This window comes from Myxocyprinus asiaticus, chromosome 45 (assembly GCF_019703515.2).
Source record: "Myxocyprinus asiaticus isolate MX2 ecotype Aquarium Trade chromosome 45, UBuf_Myxa_2, whole genome shotgun sequence".
Lineage (NCBI taxonomy): Eukaryota > Metazoa > Chordata > Actinopteri > Cypriniformes > Catostomidae > Myxocyprinus > Myxocyprinus asiaticus.
In genome coordinates, this window is record NC_059388.1 from 9,032,450 (window position 1) to 9,053,091 (window position 20,642).

General features: G+C 41.9%; 1 pseudogene; it reads left to right on the forward strand.

The window, feature by feature from the left end:
* LOC127434915 (thyrotropin-releasing hormone-degrading ectoenzyme-like) overlaps positions 1-20,642 on the forward strand; it is a 184,124-nt pseudogene that overhangs the window by 95,803 nt on the left and 67,679 nt on the right.

Below are 20,642 nucleotides of genomic sequence, written 5' to 3' on the forward strand. Positions count from 1 at the left end.
ATCTATTTACCTTCATGTAGCTCCAAAACTGTATGATTATTTTCTGAAAATGTTGCCCTCTACCATACAGTAGCTCTCAAATTTCATTTAGTGCATCATGAATAATGCAAAAACCAAAGTGTATTTGCACCGTCTTCTCCATTTTATCCGTATATGTTGTCACTTTGTTTGCATCATGATTTATACAGGCAAATGGCAAGATTTTCAGTGCATAATAAATTACATTTGGGACTGTTCCTGGTGGTTTTTGGGTTGTTTGGAGCTTGAAAGCCCCAGTCCCCATCCACATTTATTGTATGAACAAAAGCATTATGAACATTATGCATTATTAACACTCAAATGGAAAATAAGGTCATATGGGTTTGGAACAACATGATGATGAGTGAATGATGATTTTTTGTTTGTTTGTTTGTTTTTTTGTTTTTTTTGTGAATTATCCCTTTAAGACAGTGACACAAAAGAAGGATGTTAGAAATAGTGGTGAAGAATGGTAGTGTTCTGTGTTGTATTTTATCAGCATGGGCTTCTAACTATCAACAGAGAGCGAATTACAGTTGACGAGTTTATCGCTCACAGTCACTCGAGATTTATCAAGGAATCTTGTACAGCAGGAAAAGATTCTCTTATCAGATACATTTAAATGTGACTCTTTCTTCACCTGTATCACTGAGACTATAGAACATACACACTAATAATGTACCTGCGCTGCCTTTGTTCAACACATTCAGTCTTTATCAGTAAGTGATGCAGCTTAAGTAGTACAGGAGATACAGAATTTCTCTGCCTACTTGTCTATGCTTGATGTGGAGGCACTTAAGGTGCGGTCACATTTACCATTGCATGGCAAAATTCTGCGGTCGAAGAAGGCATGGGCAGATGTGAAATCAGCGAAAACTAATTGCCAAACAGCCTCTTTTTAATGCAGAAATTAATATTCACTGAGAGTAAAGTTAAAAATAAACTTGCCGCTAAAATTATATCCTTGTCCATTGTGAATTTTCAGTGTAGTTTTAAGTAAATGCATTTGTTTGAATGATTTCTAGATATTTTTAAAGGGGTCACGGCATGAAGAATCACATTCTCTTTTGACATATAAAAGGGTCATTGTTCTATAAAACATACTGTAAGTTTCAGAACTTTCTCCTTACTGCAAAAAGAGCATTTGTTAAAACCAAGCTGCCATCATGACTTGTTCTTTACTTCCTCCACATTTTGATGTCACACTTTGGTAGACATTTGTATCTGACCACCTCCACATCAACACATCAAAGTCTAATTTACCTAACACTTTCGTAGCCCACCTAGTAGTGGCAAGAATAAATCCTGTCAGCCAAGAGCAGAAATCCAATCATAACAGTGGGCAATTACTGTCAAGTCTTAAAGAAGCAGAAACCAAAACCAAACATTTCTGACAGAGGGTCTGTGACGTCATCCTCAATGACTTCATGTCCACCTTTTCATTCATAATTGTATAAAAGCACCCTCTGTCTGCTTGTATCAATGTAACACATACTAAAGTGTTTTACTGCTGTTCAAATTCTCCTCAGAATGCATAATTTATATGGAAAAATGTTTTCCAACTGAATAGACTTAATATTAAATGAAACAAATGACAATAAAATGCAGAGTAAACTCTTAAGGAATCAAACTACTTTTTTTAATGTAACTATTCTGATTACAAATATTTAAAATATTACTGTAATGTAGTAAAGACCAATTCCGTCAAATGAATACTAACTTGAATACTGAATGAATATTATTATATATATTATTTAATTTAAGCATCTGTTGATGTTGGCGGTATGATTCAGTGTTGTAATATTTCTGCTGGATCTGTTCTGTTCTGCCTTTTAGAAAAACTAAAAGGCAAAGCTGCTATTCAAGATGTGTAGCTGGGGATGGAGAAGGGTGTTAAGTGCAGCTTGCATCCATGCAATGGAAAGACAGCTCAAGCAATGAATTAATGGAGGACTTATATAGAACTGCTCTGGTAAGCATCTGAATTGTATTGGTAGACGTCATGATCAGATGAGCATCAGCTGATTGCAAGCTGACTAACGTGACCTGCCTGAACTGATGCTATGCTTGATTTCAGTTAGGACCACTTCCTTCAAATGAATAATAACTTGAATATTTAATGAATACTTTATTGACTGCACACAATTTAAGCATCTGTTGGTGTTGATGGTATTGTTCTGCTGTGGGCAAACTCCCCACCCATCCATGCAGCAATGAATTTACTGGGGGAAGCATGCATCCTGTGCGGCAGTGGAGATATACACTAGCTTAGCAACGAGCATATTGCCATAACCTGGAAGTTAATTAAAACAAGCAGCATATTTCTATAACAATGCTGAGGAATTTATTGGGGGAAGCACACACCCCATGCAGCAGCAGAGACATACACTTAACAACAAACAAGTTGCTATTACCCAAAAATAAAGCAAGTGTCTTGTCCTATTATCCAATATGGCTGCACATTTAGACCAATGAAAATTCTAATTATTCAACTGATATGTAATAGAAGCTGATTTCTGAATACAGAGAATACATACACATACTTATTATGTGGAGCCTAGCATGTCTGCAAAGGCTACTCATTCAAATGCTGGCCCTTTGAGCAAAACAAACTGTTATTCAAAATGTGAGTACATTATGCACAGAAGGAAGCAACGAACATGTCTGCAATTGCAGTGGCTAGTCATGTAACCAAATATATTATGTGGCATGACGTGAGTAGACCTAAATGTAACACTGTTATTGACACTTAAAGAGCACATACCTATGCAGCTGTAAACAAACTTTGATTAATGGTGTAGCCTCAGATTATGTTAGAGACTACCAATTTACCTTAGCACAAAAACTTGAATATTGTAAGAGTACAAATGACCCTTGAGTAAATTAAGACCTAATTAGGAGGGCATAAAACCCAAGCAGTATGAGTAAAGGCAGTGGTGTCTGTAGGCAACAAGCATGTTGCTAAGGAGCACTGATAAGATGAATCCGGTTAATACACACATTGCAGCAAAGATCCAAGCAGTTAAACTTTGAGTTTGAATATACTGTAGTATTGGCATACTGTAGAGCATTTATATTAGGGCTATCTAATCTGCTCCTGGAGGGTCACTACCAGGGTATGAAATGAATACCCACCACCTGCCAAATGCGGGTAATTCAAGCACATTGGCGGGTACTTTTTGCTCATCTACCCGCCACTGTCACGGGCGACCTGTAGAACTTCTCGGAGTGACATACAGCAAGAAATGCAGTTAGACACAAATACACTGTACATGCTTGAAAAAACACACTAGATTATATTTTGAAGAACAGATAAAAGAAAAGCTGACAATGCACATTTCTGAATTGCTATGTATTAAGAGTGTCATGGGTGCTTAGATGCTCACGAGTTATCACTATTTCTTCTGTCAATCATCTCGGAACAGTTAATAAGAATAGTTTCATCTATGAACATTGTATATGATCTCAGACAATATCAGGATACATACAAATGACATGCAACAACACTGTGACTACAGGTGAATGTGTCATAATTTAGTACAGCCTCAGAAATGGTTCTTGAACAAGATGTTTTCCTTCTGTGCTTTTCTACTCTTTAGCCTCCATTTGTATGCTGCAAAATTCTTATTATGATAATAATAATAGCATATGGTGTTATGTTATATTTTTATACAGTACGTTATGTTTTATATTCTAAAATAACATTAACATTTTATATATATATATATATATATATATATATATATATATATATATATATATATATATATATATTGTAGGGCTTATGGGCAGAAGAATGAACAATTTCTATGCATAACAACTAAAATCCAGGATTTACCCTGACACTTTCTTCAAAGTTATAAAAAATAAGACACAGAGGCCCACAGTTTGCACTGGAATTCCTCACGGCAATACTTTTAAAGACAGCACACTAAAGTCTGAATAAACCCTCTGGAAATTAGATGACATGCACAACTACCTAACCTTAACCGTCTTAAGGGAGCTTGTCCAGGATAGCACAAAACTTTCTTTTACACCAACTTCTAGTTCCTGTGGTAAGACCAGAAAAACCTCATGTTAATGGCCGTAACATAACTGACACAGCCATCTCTGCCTTCTCAGTAAGGAGACCTCTCACCCCTATAGGGCAGAGGTGACGGTCAGTAGAAGACATAGAGCTAAACAGACTCTCCCAAGAAACCCCCATCTGTTTCATAACCAATTTCTATGCTTAAAATTAAACTAAGAGGAATCATGAGACATCCTCTCAATTGCTGGACTCACTCAAATCTGACTTTACACTTCACAATGCACATAACCAACTTTTATATGCTAACATGCATCACATGATGCCTAACTGTGGTCAGAATCATAGAATGCATTATTCTGACCTTGTGCATACATGATGCACACTTATACAATGTATAATAATGTATATTAAAATTTTAATGTGTAGTGAAGTAACCACAAAGAGAAAGTATGTCATGTTTCATATGTAAATGCTTGTCTGTTTACGTAGAGAATGTTGATGTTAACAAATGTCATGTCTCTTGCACTGATTTCATTATATAAATGTCAGGATAATAGTATGCTCTTTTTCTGAGCGGGAAAACTGTGGAAACTTAGAATTAAGAGTCATAAATAACTTATGTTGAGGTAAGGACAGGCCCTCTGAAAAGCCACCCCTGATTGGCTTGGAGCCTCTTCGGGGTGTGACCAAACAGAAATGGTTAAAAGACCAGCCTGTACAACTCTTCTTCACACTCTCTTCTCTGTTCTATGACTTGCACACACTTGACGGGGAGTTGCGGGTCTCCCTTGCGGGAGGCCTCGCTTCAAATCCCTGCTTGATCATTACAGCACCGAACTATCCAGCATCCACGATCTTACAAAGGTCCAAAACATTGACAGAGCACAACCAGAACTTTCTAAGGACCCAGACAAAAAAGCAAAGCAATGCAATGAAATGCAACGGAATGCAAGGACACCACCAGCCTTTTGCTAGAAAGTGCTGGTGTTTTATTTAAATACATCGGGTAACCCGATTGCAAATTGAGGTATACTGTATGAAGTATCGATGAAGATCGACAGCACACTCACCAACCTGTTTTTATGTTTGTCAGTGTGTGTTAGTTTAGTTTGATGTTGTAGATTAGCAATAAATTCTTGTTTAAGATAATTTGACTGTGGTATATTTTGATTAATCTCATCAAATGGTTCTTAAGATCTAAGCTCTGTGCTCGAACAATATTTCAATATATGTGTGATATACTATTTCCAATTGCTATTAGAATAGAATTACTCAAAAGAGTTAACAGATGCATCATATCAACTTAACGTGTCCAAGTGATTAGACGTACACCTTAATTCTTTCAATAGTCCCCGGATTAATCATAATTCCCTTCTTGAGCTAAAATTCCTTACATATAAATGGTGAGCAGATACAACAAGCCTGTTGTATTACATATTTAATGGTGGAGAATTTTTATTCAGATTTCTAATCTGATCATTTGTCAGTTATCTTTCATATAATGGTGGTCGAACACAGCCAGGATTCTTAAACTAATTATTTACATATAAAACCCTACATATTACTGGTGAAGATATGTGGGCAGTTTAATTCAAATTGTGATTTAAAATGTAAAAATTTTGCTCTTATGGAAAGAAATTGGTACTTTTATTCACCAAAGTGGCATTCAAATGATCACAATGTGTCAGTCATATACAATATAGTCAGGACATTAATAACATGAAACATTATTATAAAAATTTGGAAAAAAAATTCAGAACAACTTAAACTATTTCAAATAGATCTCATAAAAAATCCTCCACATGCAACAATGACAGCTTTGCATATCCTTGGCATTCTAGCTGTTAGTTTGTCCAGATTCTCAGGTGACATTTCACCCCACGCTTCCTGTAGCACTTGCCATAGATATGGCTGTCTTGTTGGGCACTTCTCACGCACCTTACAGTCTAGCAAATGGGGTTAAGATCCATAACACTCTTTTCCAATTATCTGTTGTCTAGTGTGTTTCTTTGCCCAATCTAACCTTTTCTTTTTGTTTTTCTGTTTCAAAAGTGGCTTTTTCTTTGCAATTCTTCCCATAAGGCCTGCACCCCTGAGTCTTCTCTATACTGTTGTACATTAAATTGGTGTTGAGCAGGTAGAATTCAATGAAGCTGTCAGCTGAGGATAAGTGAGGTGTCTATTTCTCAAACTAGAGACTCAGATGTACTTATCCTCTTGTTTAGTTGTACATCTGGGCCTTCCACATCTCTTTCTGTCCTTGTTAGAGCCAGTTGTCCTTTGTCTTTGAAGAGAGTAGTGTACACCTTTTTATGAAACCTAACCCCTAACCCTAATCTTTTTTTTTTTTTTTTTTTTGTAAATTTCAGTCATTTTATAGCCTTCATTCTTCAAAACAATGATTGACTGACAAGTTTATAGAGAAAACTGTTTCTTTTTTGCCATTTTTTACCTAATATTGACCTTAAGACATGCCAGTCTATTGCATTCTGTGGCAACTCAAAAACAAACACAAAGACAATGTTAAGCTTCATTTAACAAACCAAATAGCTTTCAGCTGTGTTTGATATAATGGAAAGTGATTTTCTAGTACCAAATTAGCAATTTAGCATGACTACTCAAGGATAAGGTGTTGGAGTGATGGCTGCTGGAAATGGGGCCTGTCTAGATAGTGATGGTGCTGTTTTTTTTTTTTTTTTACATCAGTAATGTCCTGACTATATTTTACGATCAGCTGAATGCCACTTAGGTGAATTAAAGTACCAATTTCCTACCGAAAAAGCAAATATGTACATTATTCCAAACTTTTGGCCGCCAGTGTAAGTGCCGGGTCTCGAATATGTAAGAGTGTTTGTGAAAATTACCATGCATTTAAGGGTTAAAACAGAGCAATCAAACAAATCATTTCCTAATGGAGGATAGCCAAGCTTTAGCCAGATCCTACTGCTTGAGCAACAAAATTTCCTTAATTGCAGGATGAATTTAACATTGTTGGTATGCAACAGAAGAATATCGACCAAGACATTGAAGGTGTTGTGATAGCAGTTGCTGCTGTTGTCGCTGTTCCAGTGTGACAGAGTGAGCCTGCATGAGGTCATAATTTAGGAATCAGGGCTGGCAAATGGTGGAGATGGGCAGCAAACCAGGATCCAAGCCTCTGGCTTCTCTCCTCTGTGATGAATATCACCAGGGCATGCATGAGTTTGAAAACTCATATCAGGACATGGAACCCAAACAAAAATCAGTATTTGTAAGAGCAAAACACATATTTAGTCCCAATACATTTCATCTACCCACACACATTTGTTGTACCATAAATGTCCAGAGGAGATTTCTGACAAAGTGAGGTCGTATAAATGCATCACAATTAAGTATAATCAATTCCAGATAAAAAAATAAATGTAAAAAAAAAAAATAATAATAAAAAAAAAACCTTAGGTGTGCAAAGACAGCTTCTTATTTGAGTCCACGAGGGAATTAACACATCCAATTGAATGGGAGTTTATTAGGAAACCTATTGCCTTGTTTGTTGATGCAGTATAGGCACAGACAGTTAGATGCCAAACATGCTGCAGACAGATTCATTCAAGAATCTAAATGAACTGAATGCCTGACCTGACTTAATGGAGGAAGGCTACATTATATGAGACGAGTGACAATGCATAATAAACTGCATATAGGGCCTACTATTAAAATTACATCAAGCACAAAATGCAAAATAGAGCAAATGTGGAGCTGAAAAAGTTTAAAGTTTCTAAGGAGATTTAGCCAGAATGGACTCTTTCTGTATATCTGTGTCGTATTATGGGAGCAGCAGTAAAGACAAATTAAATGCAAAAGCCTTTACTTGATTATTATAAAAGGAAATGCTATATTATCAACACATGGATCAAAGTAAAGTTTGTATGCAGTCTGAATATGAATTTAATTCAAAACCTTTGGCTGCTAAATAGAGGCATTCAGAAGAAAATAATCGAGATATAGCAAGGTCCAATTAATTATCCCCAATAAGTCAAGGCACCTCTTATCTGAATAACTTTCATCGTCATCCACTTTACCTGCCGCTGGAGCCTGAGGAAATGGCTTCTAGATGTGTGAAAAAGATGGGTACAGAGAGCAGCACCAGCATGGTGACCAGAACAGATGCTCTAATGCCAGATCAACACAGCTGACCCTTTAAATATATAAATATACATGCTGCTTTGCATGAGAAAAGCTTAGTATATTTGTAAAGCATGCTGCTGTAGGTCATGTATTACATCTACAATATAAGCGTACAATAGGGCTCTTAAATTATTCTTCGATCTGCTAAAGCCCATATCTTGACAGTATTTACCCACATAAGAAAACAATGTCGAATCGGAGAACAAACTGATTTGCTGATATTCGGGATGTGAACACAGACACACATCTGTATATAGAACCAAACATAGTCAGGAGATATGCATGTATGCAGGTTAAGTGGCACTGCACATTATCACTTCAGACGAGCACTACAGACCCTGAACAGATGAGACATGCCAGATTAACATGTGAAGCATGAAGAATTAAAGCAAACTTTTCTGTGCATTTTCATTTCATTTCATCAATTTCTCTTGTTGAGTAAGATGTGCATATGGGCAGACGCCACTTCTTTTATAACTGCTGTGATACTATAATTTACATTTGTAGATTTGAACACACTCCGCACCGCAGCTTAATACATTGACTGAATACAACGCTAACTGTGTTGGTTCATGTTTTGGAAGCATTGTGACTGAGCTTTGCCAGAAAACATAAACAGGTGTACTCCAGTTCAGATTTGTGTGTCGACTGACAACAGCTAAAATGTTGTTGCACATGTTGTTGAGTGTTGTTAAACTCACAGATGCGGAGAGTTTAACTACTGCGGTTAAGCCAAATACATTTCTTTAACGGGCTGGATGTGGCACGAGGGCAGCAAATTGAATAGCCTTGATGTAAAATATACCCATACATGCCACAGAAAGCCATTTAAAGCACAACAGAATTATTTCACCAAAGCTGACATTACCTGTGAGGATCTAAGAGTGTGACTGGGGAGAATGGCAGCTGAAAGTGTTTATCAATGCAAGCCAGAGGTGCTGCTTTGAGGTCTACAGAAGACAACGGAGACCGTGGAAGAAGCGTGGGTCTTGGAGAGTTTAGGCTAGGGAACAATGGAAGGTCTCTTGGTGATTCATCTTCAGATATGGTGCAGTGGTTGAACTGTGATGGTTTCCAATGTTGGTGGTCTTTTCAGTCCGGATGGTGGGGGAGTCGATGTAATTGTACAATGTTCGGGACGCTTGCCAAGCAAGTTTTAATTCTAAAGCTGAAAAGTTTAATGTTGAGGCTGAAATAACAGAATGCTCTGCATGCCAGTCAATACATCGAGAAAGTTTGTTGTCTGAACAATAACGCAAACTTCTCCAGATACAACTGTTTTTTTAGAATATCAGTATTACCCAGGAAGAGATGCACTTCATTTGAGTCTAGCGTGTCTGTGGTGAGATGATGAAAATAATGTTTTAAAGCAGTATTCTTATGCCAGTTAGCATAAGAGTGTTGTTATTAAGTAGCTTGTCAGTCAGCAGAGCGTCAGCTGACTGCAAGTAGACTAACATGACAAGCTTGAAATGATGCAACGCTTGGTTGAAATACAGCTTCAAATGTTTTGTATTTTAAATACGTAACACTGTTACACATAATATGTGCAACACTGTTGCACATATTCCACTACTCCCCAAACCTGTTCATAATAGAGCCTAATAAGAAGATACCGAGGACTCCAGGTATTTCTCTTAGAGAACTTAGTGATAGATTCGTTTCCCTTGGCGTAAGCCCCGCCCTAAAGCTCAGCGTCAGGATTCTCACTCGAACCATCAGATCCTGCCGGAAGGCGATGAAGGCAGGGGAGAGGAGCTTATACCTTACAGCAGGATGGGACCTAATCTGGTGGTGTTGTGGTGGCAGTGGGTGAAAGCAATGCAGCGTACGAATGATGAGAGACAACTGTGGTACCTTATAAGCCATAGGCTTGATCATGATTGGATGAGATGCCAGAATTGAATGAATGGATAACATAATGCTAATACGAGTCCTCTAAGAGAATTATTGCATAGGCTTCAATTACCATGGATTTTTGGTCATGTTACCATAACATTATGATTAAATTCTTTGAAAAACCTTGAAGCAACATGTAAATACTGTGGTATATGAATATGCTAAACAGAAAGTACCATGATATATATCAAAATACCATAATGTCTGATAAATTCACTGTACCATGGTACCACCACAGTACCTTTTTTTAAGTGTATGTTTCTTTTATATGTAAAATTTGTAGTGGCTCTTATGAAGCTGTTTTTCTGTTGTTAATTTGTCAAAATTTATGGTGTTTTGTTTCATGTAGTTATTTTGGTAGTGTCTTTTTTGTCACACCGCCTTTCTTCTTAAAGAAACTGTTGTAAAATTTTGTAGTATGGTTGTATCTGAATTATTATTTGAGATGCTGATGCAGCATTAAGTTAAACATCATAATCAGCCTCTAATTGGCCTCCTTCTGGTCCTCCTTGAACTGATAGTCAATCACTCCCAAACAGCTGCTACTAATTTGCATATATAGTCTTCTTTAAATGGAGAGGATTAGTAATGTTAATGTTTGAGTTTATTCAGCTGCCCAAGTTCTTCATTCCTGAGCGGTTTTCAAAAACCTGCTTGTTTATTTTCCAGTGTTTGAACTTTAAAGGTGCACTCAGTATTTTTTTCCCTCATTAAAAAAGTTTAACTAAAGACATGAATTTTAATTTTGCAATATATGTAGGAAATCATGACTACTCACATTAAAATGAAGACTCCAGTCATATCAGTATTCTTATAAAAGCTGTTTTATTCTACATGGAGAGGGTCCGCACATGGAGGCTGCCATGTTAGGATCACATGACCATCCAAATACTACTCGCTTAATCTCAGTTACCATCGTGTTATTTGACACTTTCACTAATTGATTAAAATAATCATGGCTGACTGTGAATACTGGATTTATACAATGGCATCTGAGACTGAAAACATCCCGGTTACTTTCGTAACCTCCATTCCCTGATGGAGGGAACGAGATGTTGTGTCGATGTAGTGATACTAGAGGTTGCCCTTGGGAGCCCCAAACAGCTCTGATCTTTGAGAAAAGACCAACAGGAATTGGCGAGTGGAATTTGCATGCCACTCCGGACATATGGATATAAAAGGAGCTAGCTCACAACCACTCATTTAGGTTTTGTGCTGAGGAGTCGAGACAGGGTCCCGGCCATTTCAGCAGGAAGTTCAGTGTTGTGGCAGGAGGGACACAACGTCTCGTTCCCTCCATCAGGGAATGGAGGTTAAGAACGTAACCAGGACGTTCCCTATCTGTCACTCACTCAACGTTGTGTCGATGTAGTGACACTAGGGGACCCTATATGAAATGCCACAACTAGCTGAACTGTGTTACGTGGACTGGCGGTGCTAGATGGGCAAACCATTGCGTGCCTCGTAGCCAGCGCACCTGGCTGTCACGTAACTTCCCCCAATGCTCCTACGAGCATCGTACAGTCCCCCGCACCTCAGGCACAAGTCGACTGCCCAAAATGGGGACAGGCCACCCCAGCTGTGGCCTCTTCTCTTCTTTTTTCTCCCCAAAAAAGAGTGGAAATCATTCAGATGGGGGCCATAAGTGTCCGTGTCGGGAGGTGTCCTTTCACAAGGGGAAGACACCCTGAGAGATCACACCCTGCCCGAAGGGGAGGCATTTGTGTTGAAATATGTCATATGGTCTTACCGAGTCTTGTCGGCAGTGTCGCATGTGGAGAAGTTCCCGTGGTAGGTCCTGTCCAGAGGGGATGGAGCTCTACAAACTCGGCAACCGGTGGCAGAGGGGGACTCTTCCCAATGAAGACGTGGGTTTACCAATGGAGAAACCGTCTCGTGGAAGATACATCACATGGTGTTACATAGAGGCAACCAGCATATGTGGAACACCTACTCCAGTACAGGGCCTATTAGCACACGTACTGGGCCGGCATTGAATTTCTCTGAACTTGCCTGCCACAGGGCTAAGGAGGAAGAACATCCAGGGCCCACGAACTCTTGAACATGGTTGGGGGTAAAAAGTGCATGTCTCCCCCTCCAGGAGGGGAAAGGCACTGTATGCAAGCAGTACACCCGGCCAGTTGTCCCGCAAACTTACCTGTTCGTACCTGACAACAAACAGGATGAAACCAGCTCAATCCGGAGATTGTAGAACCTCGCAAATGTATTGGGTGTTGCCCAGCCCGCTGCTCTACAGATGTCTGCTAAAAAGGCGCCATTGGTCAGGGCCCAGGAGGCCGCCAGACTCCTGGTAGAGTGTGCTTGTAGCCCCAAGGGGGGCAGCACACCCTGGGTGTGATAAGCCAAAGCGATGGCATCAATTACCCAGTGGACGAGCCTCTGGATGGAGACAGTGCTCCCTTTCTGCTGTCCTCCAAAGCAGACAAAGAGCTGCTCAGCGCATCTAAAGCTCTGCGTACGATCCAAATAAATGCGCAAAGCACGCAATGGACACAGCAACGAAAAGGCTGGGTCTGCCTCCTCCTGGGGCAGCACTTGCAGGTTCACCACCTGATCCCAAAACGGGGTTGTGGGAACCTTGGGCACAAAGCCCCATCTCAGGACCACGTGAGAATATTCTGGACCGAACTCCAGGCACATGTCGCTGACAGAGAATGCCTGCAGGTCCCCTGCCCTCTTGATGGACGTGAGCGCATTCAGGAGGGCAGTATTCAAAGAGACCACCTTTAGCTCAACTGACTCCAGGTGCTCAAACGGGTCTCCCCACAGGCCCCGCAGGACCACAGAGAGATCACATGAGGGAATGAGGCACGGTATGGGAGGATTCAACCTCCTCGTGCCTCTAAGGAACCTGATGATCAGGTCGTGCTTCCCAAGAGACCTACCGTCAACTGCATCGTGGTGTGCCACAATAGCAGCCACGTACACCTTCAAGGTGTAGGGGGACAGCCGCCCCTCCAGCCTCTCCCTGCAGGAAGGAAAGCACCGACCCGATTGCGCATCTTTGGGGGTCTTCGTGTCGGGAAGAACACCACTTAGCGAACAGATGCCACTTCAAGGCATACAGGTGCCTCATAGAGGGAGCCCTAGCCTGAGTGATCGTGTCTACCACTGCGGGCGGTAGGCCACTTAGTTCTTTCGCGTCCCATTCAAGGGCCAGACGTGGAGATTCCAGAGGTCTGGTCGCAGGTGCCAGATGGTGCCTGTCCCTGAGAGAGGAGATCCCTCCTCAGGGGAATTCGCCAGGGAGGGGCTGTCACGAGGAATGTGAGGTCCGAGAACCAAGTCTGGGTGGGCCAGTAGGGTGCTAATAGGATGACCTGCTCCTCGTTCTCCCTGACCTTGCACAGGGTCTGTGCAAGTAGTCTCACTGGGGGGAATGCATACTTGCGCAGCCCCCAGGGCCAGCTGTGTGCCAGTGCATCTGTGCCGAGGGGAGCCTCAGTAAGGGCATACCAGAGTGGGCAGAGGGAGGATTCCCGGGAAGTGAACAGGTCTATCTGCACTTGACCGAATCGACTCCAAGTCAGCTGGACCACCTGGGGGTGGAGTCTCCACTCTCCTCTGAGCGTGACCTGCCACGGCAGCGCATCTAAAATGCGTTTCTTGAACGGGAATCTGTGCAAGGCCCGGTCAGTACTCGCTGGTCCAAGATTGGCCGCAACCCACCGCCTTTCTTGGGCACGGTGAAGTAAGGGCTGTAGAACCCCTTCTTCATCTCGTCTGGAGGGACAGGCTCTATCGCGTCCTTCTGCAGAAGGGTCGCGATCTCCGCATGCAGGTCAGCAGCGTTCTCGTCCTTCACTGAGGTAAAACGGAACCTGGGCTGGCACCTGGTGAACTGAATCGCATAGCCGAGTCGGACTGTCCTGGTCAGCCATCGCGACAGGTTGGGGAGCGCAAGCCATGCCTCCAAGCTCCGGGCGAGGGGGACCAAGAGGACAATCGCATCGGACGTACCGGCAGGTGGGGCCTCGTGGTGGGGTGGAGCCAGAGGTGCCACATTGATGGGGCTCAAACCCCGAGCTCATGGCCATGCTGAGTCTGGGGATATCGAAGCACTTGGCTCCAGGTACCCACCATAGGACCGGTCAGCGATGGGGGAGGAGGAGAACCGTCCTCCACCCGGGCGTGGGTGTGTTTGTGCCACAGCTGGGCGCACAGGGGCGGGGGGCCGCCTCCGCAGCACCGTGCCTGCCATAATTGTGCGGTATCCGGCGATCATGATAACGATGGCCGTAAACACTGGGTGTGTGACCCAGGGAATGAGGAAACCGCTCTTTTTCTGAAAATGTGTGTATCGCAGCCCCTCGGGCATGCGGCAAAATCAAAAGAAAAGGCAACAAAAGATTCTCCTCCCGGCCCTCCACTGGGGGATGGAGTGGTCTGCTTACCACCTCCAGGCCTGTAGTGGGTCAACACGTCCCTGGGTTTCCCATCTCAGGGGTGCTTAGAAGCCTTCCTCGGGTTCTTGGTGGGCGTCTGCTTCCTGCAGGGGGCTCTATGCCGGGGCTGGGCTGCTGGCCCGGGCTGCAGTGGAGCCGGTGTCATTGCCGCAGGGGGACACCCCTGGTGACGAGCAGACAGGGTGCAGGATCTTGATCCGTGCCGGTGCAGGATATGCTGGATGGCCTCCGTCTGCTTCGTAACCACTGAGAACTGCTGCGCAAAGTCCTCGGCGGTGTTGCCGAATAGGCCAACCCAGGAGACGGGGGTGTCAATGAACCGTACCTTGTCAGCCTCCCTCATCTCGACCAAGTTGAGCCATAGGTGGTGCTTCTGGACCACCAGGGTGGACATTGCCTGCCCGAGAGTCTGCGGAGTGACCTTCGTCGCCCGGAGGACGAGACCGGTCGCCGAGCGCAGCTCCTGCATCAATCCTGGGTAAGAACTACCCTCATGCAGTTCTCTCAATGCCTTGGTGCACCTGCAGGAGAGCCATGGCGTGCAGGGTGGAGGCGGCCTGTCCAGCGGCACTGTAAGCCTTAGTGATGACGTAAACCTACAGGCCCTGGACGGGAGTCTCAGACAGTTCCACCAGGTGGCGGTGTTTTATGGGCACAGGTGTACCACAACTGCCTTATCCACCTGGGGAATCCCCGAGTACTCCCTGGCAGCCCCACCATCGAGAGTAGTGAGAGCGGAGGAGCTCAGAGATCGGTCCGGGCAGTGAAAGGTGCCCACTATGACCTCGTGAGCTCCTCATGCACCTCCGGGAAGAAAGGGACTGGGGCGGGGCGCGGCCATGAGCCAAGGAACCAATCATCAAGCCACGAGGGCTCAGGGCGGGATGGAGGGTTCCACTCCAGCCCGAAACTTGCAGCCGCCTGGGCAAGCATGGCCACCAGCTCCGCGTCGGCCTGTGACTGGGCGACCACACCCGAAGGTGGGAGCCCAGTCAAGTCCTCGGCATCAGACTGGACCAGCCTGCTCTCCGATGCTGCTATCGACAGCTCATCCTCTTCGCAAGCCCCGAATGAGGCTGCGAACTTGCCCTGAGACGAGCTGGCGGTCTCATCCCAGAACTCAACCAAGGCGAACGAGTGTGCTGCGGAATGGGAGGTCCTTGGGGGTTACCCGGCGGAGGGGCACCCATTGGGGTCGCCACACTGGGGGTGACCCCAGTGCTAACCGACATGGCCTCATACCTGTAGGAAGAAGGACCGAGGTGGGGAGCCACTGGGGTGGCTTTCCCTCTGACAAAGGAAAGCCTTGACCGCAACTTTGCCATGGTCATGTTCTCACAGTGAGGACATGACCCATCTATGAACACTGCCTCCACGTGGGCACTGCCTAAGCAAGCAAGACAGTGATTGTGGCCATCAGAAGTGGAGAGGTAATGACCGCAACCAGAAATTAAACACAGACGGAAAGTCATCTTAAAAAGATGCTCTCAGTCAGTGCCACTCTTTTAGTAGGAAAATATACTCTTTTATTGGAAGAGTAAATCCAACAGCTTTCTATCAGAGATGAATGGAATGGCAGAGGGATTCAGCTCGCTGGACACAACCGCTCGGCACCGAAGAAAAAATCTGAATGAGTAGTTGTGAGCCAGCTCCTTTTATACCCATATATCTGGGGGAGTGGCATGCAAATTCCACTTGCTAATTTCCATTGGCCTTTTTTCAAAGATCAGAGGTGTTTGGAGCTCCCAAGGGTGACCCCTAGTGTCACTATATTAACACAACGTCGAGTGAGTGACAGATAGGGATCTATTAATTTTAAATTATGCTGAATCAAGCTGCTAGGTGTCAATATAAGTCCAAGGTGACATAAAGACAAAAGTTACTTAGTGCACCTTTAAAAAAAAAAAAAAAAAAATACAAAAAATAATAGAAAATGTGTAATGATGGTCTCTTCATTGCATCACTGTCTGTTTGCAGGATTACTTGATGATGCACTTGTATGGGAATGCGGCGAGAGGCGACTTGTGGAACATATTGTCTGAGGTTCAGATTTGACATACAGTATACATCTTTTGTTGTGCTCACTATCTTCTGTGTGTAAGACCTCTGTCCACCTCTACCATCACTGTGGTCAGTGAGTTAAAGTTGTGTGTATAAAACCTGATTAAAGGGATAATTCCCCCAAACTGAAAATTCTCTCATAATTTACTCACCCCCATGCCATCCCAGATATATATGACTTTCTCCTGCTGAACACAAAGAAATATATATATATATATATATATATTATAATTTTTTTTTTCTTTTTTCTTTTTCACCCAATTTGTAATGCCCAATTCCCAGTGCGCTTTTTAAGTCCTCGTGATCACGTAGTGATTTGCCTCAATCCGGGTGGTGGAGGATGAATCCCAGTTGCCTCCGTGTCTAAGACCATCAACCCACGCATCTTATCACGTGGCTTGCTGAGCGTGTTGTCACGGAGACATAGCGCGCGGAGGCTTCACGCCATCCACCGCGGCATCCGCGCTCAACTCACCACGTGCCCCACCGAGAATGAACCACATTATAGTGACCACCATTTAAAGGAACAGCTAGTTTTTTGTCATTTGCATCACTCTCTGTAATGTTGGGTGATGTCTTTCATTGTCTCTTTCAGAAGAGAAAGGATTTGAAGGTTAATTTATTTGAAGTGGTCTGATCAGGAGCACTGTATCCTCTCTCCCTCTCTCTCTCTCTCTCTCTCTCTCTCTCTCTCTCTCTCTCTCTCTCTCTGTTTGTGTGTTTATGTGTGTGTAACACATTAACACTGTGTGTGTGTGTGTGTGTGTGTGTGTGTGTGTGTGTGTGTGTGTGTAACACATTAACAGTGCGTGACGGCCCATCATCTAATGAATACTGATATGTGCTGTGTTCATCATCTATTCGAGAAATCTAATTGCTGATTACTGCTGCCAGTGCTTAATGCCCACAAAGCCCTTTGTCAATCTCACGACCCATTGCTGGACTGGCTTCACTTTCTTTAAATATTTTTGCCAGGGCAAGGACACAGCAGCTTCCTGAAAGTCGTCCACAGAAAAAGATTCATAATGTAGGACCATTAACTGCATCATCAGCCTCTGCAGATCCTCTTCTTCTGTATTCACACAGTGAGTCATCAACAGATGAGAGAAGTCCATCTTTGATGTGTTTCATGTGTGGCATTCTGTGTAATATCCTGGGGCCTCATGTATAAAACTTGGCATGGATTGCATAATAAAAGTGTGTGTACACACAAAAGTCAGATTTTGCACGTGAATAGATGCTGCTGCCAAAAATCATGTCTTAGTCTTAGTATCTTAGTGTAAAAATATCTAAACATCCTTTAAACAAGATGAATTTTCCTGAGAAACAAGAAGACTTGTTTACAGAGAATATATCTTATGTTTCGAATATCTCTAGAATATAGAAAATATCACCATTGTTTTTTTTTGTTTGTTTTTTTAAAGTGTAGTAAGCATAAACCTAACCAAACTTTTCTTCTCAGGTAATTTTCTAAAATATTTTTAGGATGTTTTTTATAGATCTTTAAAAGTTAAAAGGAAAAACCAAGATAGTGATTAAGAAAAAAAGTTTTGCATTGTAAACCACTATCCGACATCATCAGATCTCAACCTTTTTTTTATATATATAAATAAAATGTGTAAGAGTCAAGTGCACATCACAAATTAGATTTATTTAAATGTTGTCTTTTACGTAATTAATTTCTGTAATTGATCACAATTACAAGAGGTTAAAAATATCACGAGCCAAGAAATCATCGCTGTCTTTTAAAGAACTCCTCACTGCCAGTTCAGTCTCAGATTTCAAAACTCACAATTGGGAGGCTATCCTTTCAGGGAAAGACTTTTTCACCAGCTCATAAAAATGAGTAAAAACGCTCCTTATACATACAGTACAGAGAGCCATTTAACACAGTTTATACTGAAACCTGCAAGTTGTCCATTGTGCCCAGTCATTTATAGTAATATTTTCACAGGATAAGGATGAACAGTGTGTGGAATATATTTCCCTCAGGGACAGAACACCATAACATTACACATGCTCCTCATTAATGGCCCATGAGATTCAATTTAATGTCTTAGTTCTTTTAAATAGGAAGAGACACTTTTTGTGAAGAAAATCAGACTAATAAATCTAATTCTGCTCCTTTACAAGCCTCACTCCTGTATAGAGATGTTAGATAACTGGAAATATATGACTCGTGATCGTCCCACATGTGTAATTAAAGAGAAAAGTTTAATCGCCTTTTTTAATTAAATGTTCTGGTCAGCGTTTTATTTACTCCTATTTTTGTTTTAGGATTTTGTGTGGATAACAAAGAAAACCAAATCAGTTCAAATATGTGTATAATAATCCATTAAAGGCATCAAGTCAGAATTTGTTTATAAATACAGTATGAATGCACAGCTGCTCTAGACTGAATCTGACAGATTTGAAGATGAAGTTTTGGCTCAAGCAGTGAAATGAAAGTGTCAGAGATTGAGTTCTGGTTTACTGTAAAGTGTTGTTCTGTTTAGAGAACACAAGCATTCAGAGTCTGAGAGTGTTCACTGGACCAACAACACAACTCACTTCCACTGACACTATTTACACACAATCCCTCTACTGTGAGCAGTAAAGATGCTCTTCATGCTGATATGAAGACAGTGATACATGTGTATGATGTTTTGATGTGTGATGTTTGTGTTACAGGTCATGCAGAGGGAGGGGGAGGACATCAACATCATGGTGTTCATGGACCACTGGACTCAGATGGGATACCCTGTCATCACCATCAATAAGAATGACAGTCATGACAACATCGTCTCCATCTCCCAAGAGCACTTTGTCTATGACAAAGATCCACCATCCTGAGCTGTTCAACAAAAGGTAATGTACCAAATCTCAAACGTGATGGTTGTGACATGAAATGAACACACTATCAGTCATTTGACCATTTGACATTTATTCCCTCATGACTGACAGCTCATGCAATTGAAGAAAATCCAGCTTATAATAATACTGTCTCTTTCAGAGTCTGAACACTGTGATGGTGAATTGGGTATAAAGCCACACAGTCAGTGATTATCCTCCCAGAATGCTCTGATGTTTCCTTTGATCAGGTCAAACTTAGACAGAAACAGACAGTACAGTAGTTCAGCAGCTCAAGAGATGTTAGAAGAAACCCTTTTTATTAAAAATAAGATTAGATAATGAGTTATAAACACAGTAAGAAGGTATTAAACTGTTTTTTTTTTTCTTTCAGTAGGAACAGTAAAGAGTAACACAAACCTGGTCATACAAATGAGAACTCTCGACTTGTTCACTCATACAAGCTCTCAAGCTCCTAAGTGAGCATGTCATTTTTTATTACCAAATCATGCTAACCCTTCACCTACACATGCTGTCATCCACCCATCTGCATCGTCATGGAAAACTGCACCTGTCACTGGCAGATAGATTAGTTTAATTCTTCATTAGAGTGAGATGAATAATTCAACAGTGCCTCTGATTCATTTTAGAAATCCTCCTGCTTTTGTTTTGGATCAGACACCACTATTTTTGAATTTGAATTTTTGAATTTGAATTTAATTTTTATGCATTTTTATTTTTAATTTTTTTTTTTATGCTGTTTCTCTTCAAGTGTTCATAGTGAGCTTGTTGTTTAGCAATGTTATCCTATTTAGACCTTGACAAAGTTTTCTAAATCATGCGCAATACCAATGACAAGATATTGTGTTGACACTGCAAATGAGATGTGGCCATATGTGTCCATGACCATCTCTGAAAGAGGTTCGAGATTACAAGATGTTTTGGACTTTATACCTGCATTTAGCACTGTTTAATAGTGTTCGAATGCAGAACAATCTCATCTTCTTCTGTCCAGTTCCTTATGGTCTCAGTGCTTTAGAACAATATAACTGACTTAAAGTCTAATGCAAATATACAGAGCACAAATGAAAACAACAGCTCAAATTCAGTCCATTATGGTGGACATTCATTGACAGTTTCAGATGAAGATAAGCTGTCCTGCTAGTGTTGGTTAAAAGGGTTGTGAGAATCTTCCAGCATATAACACATGTTGA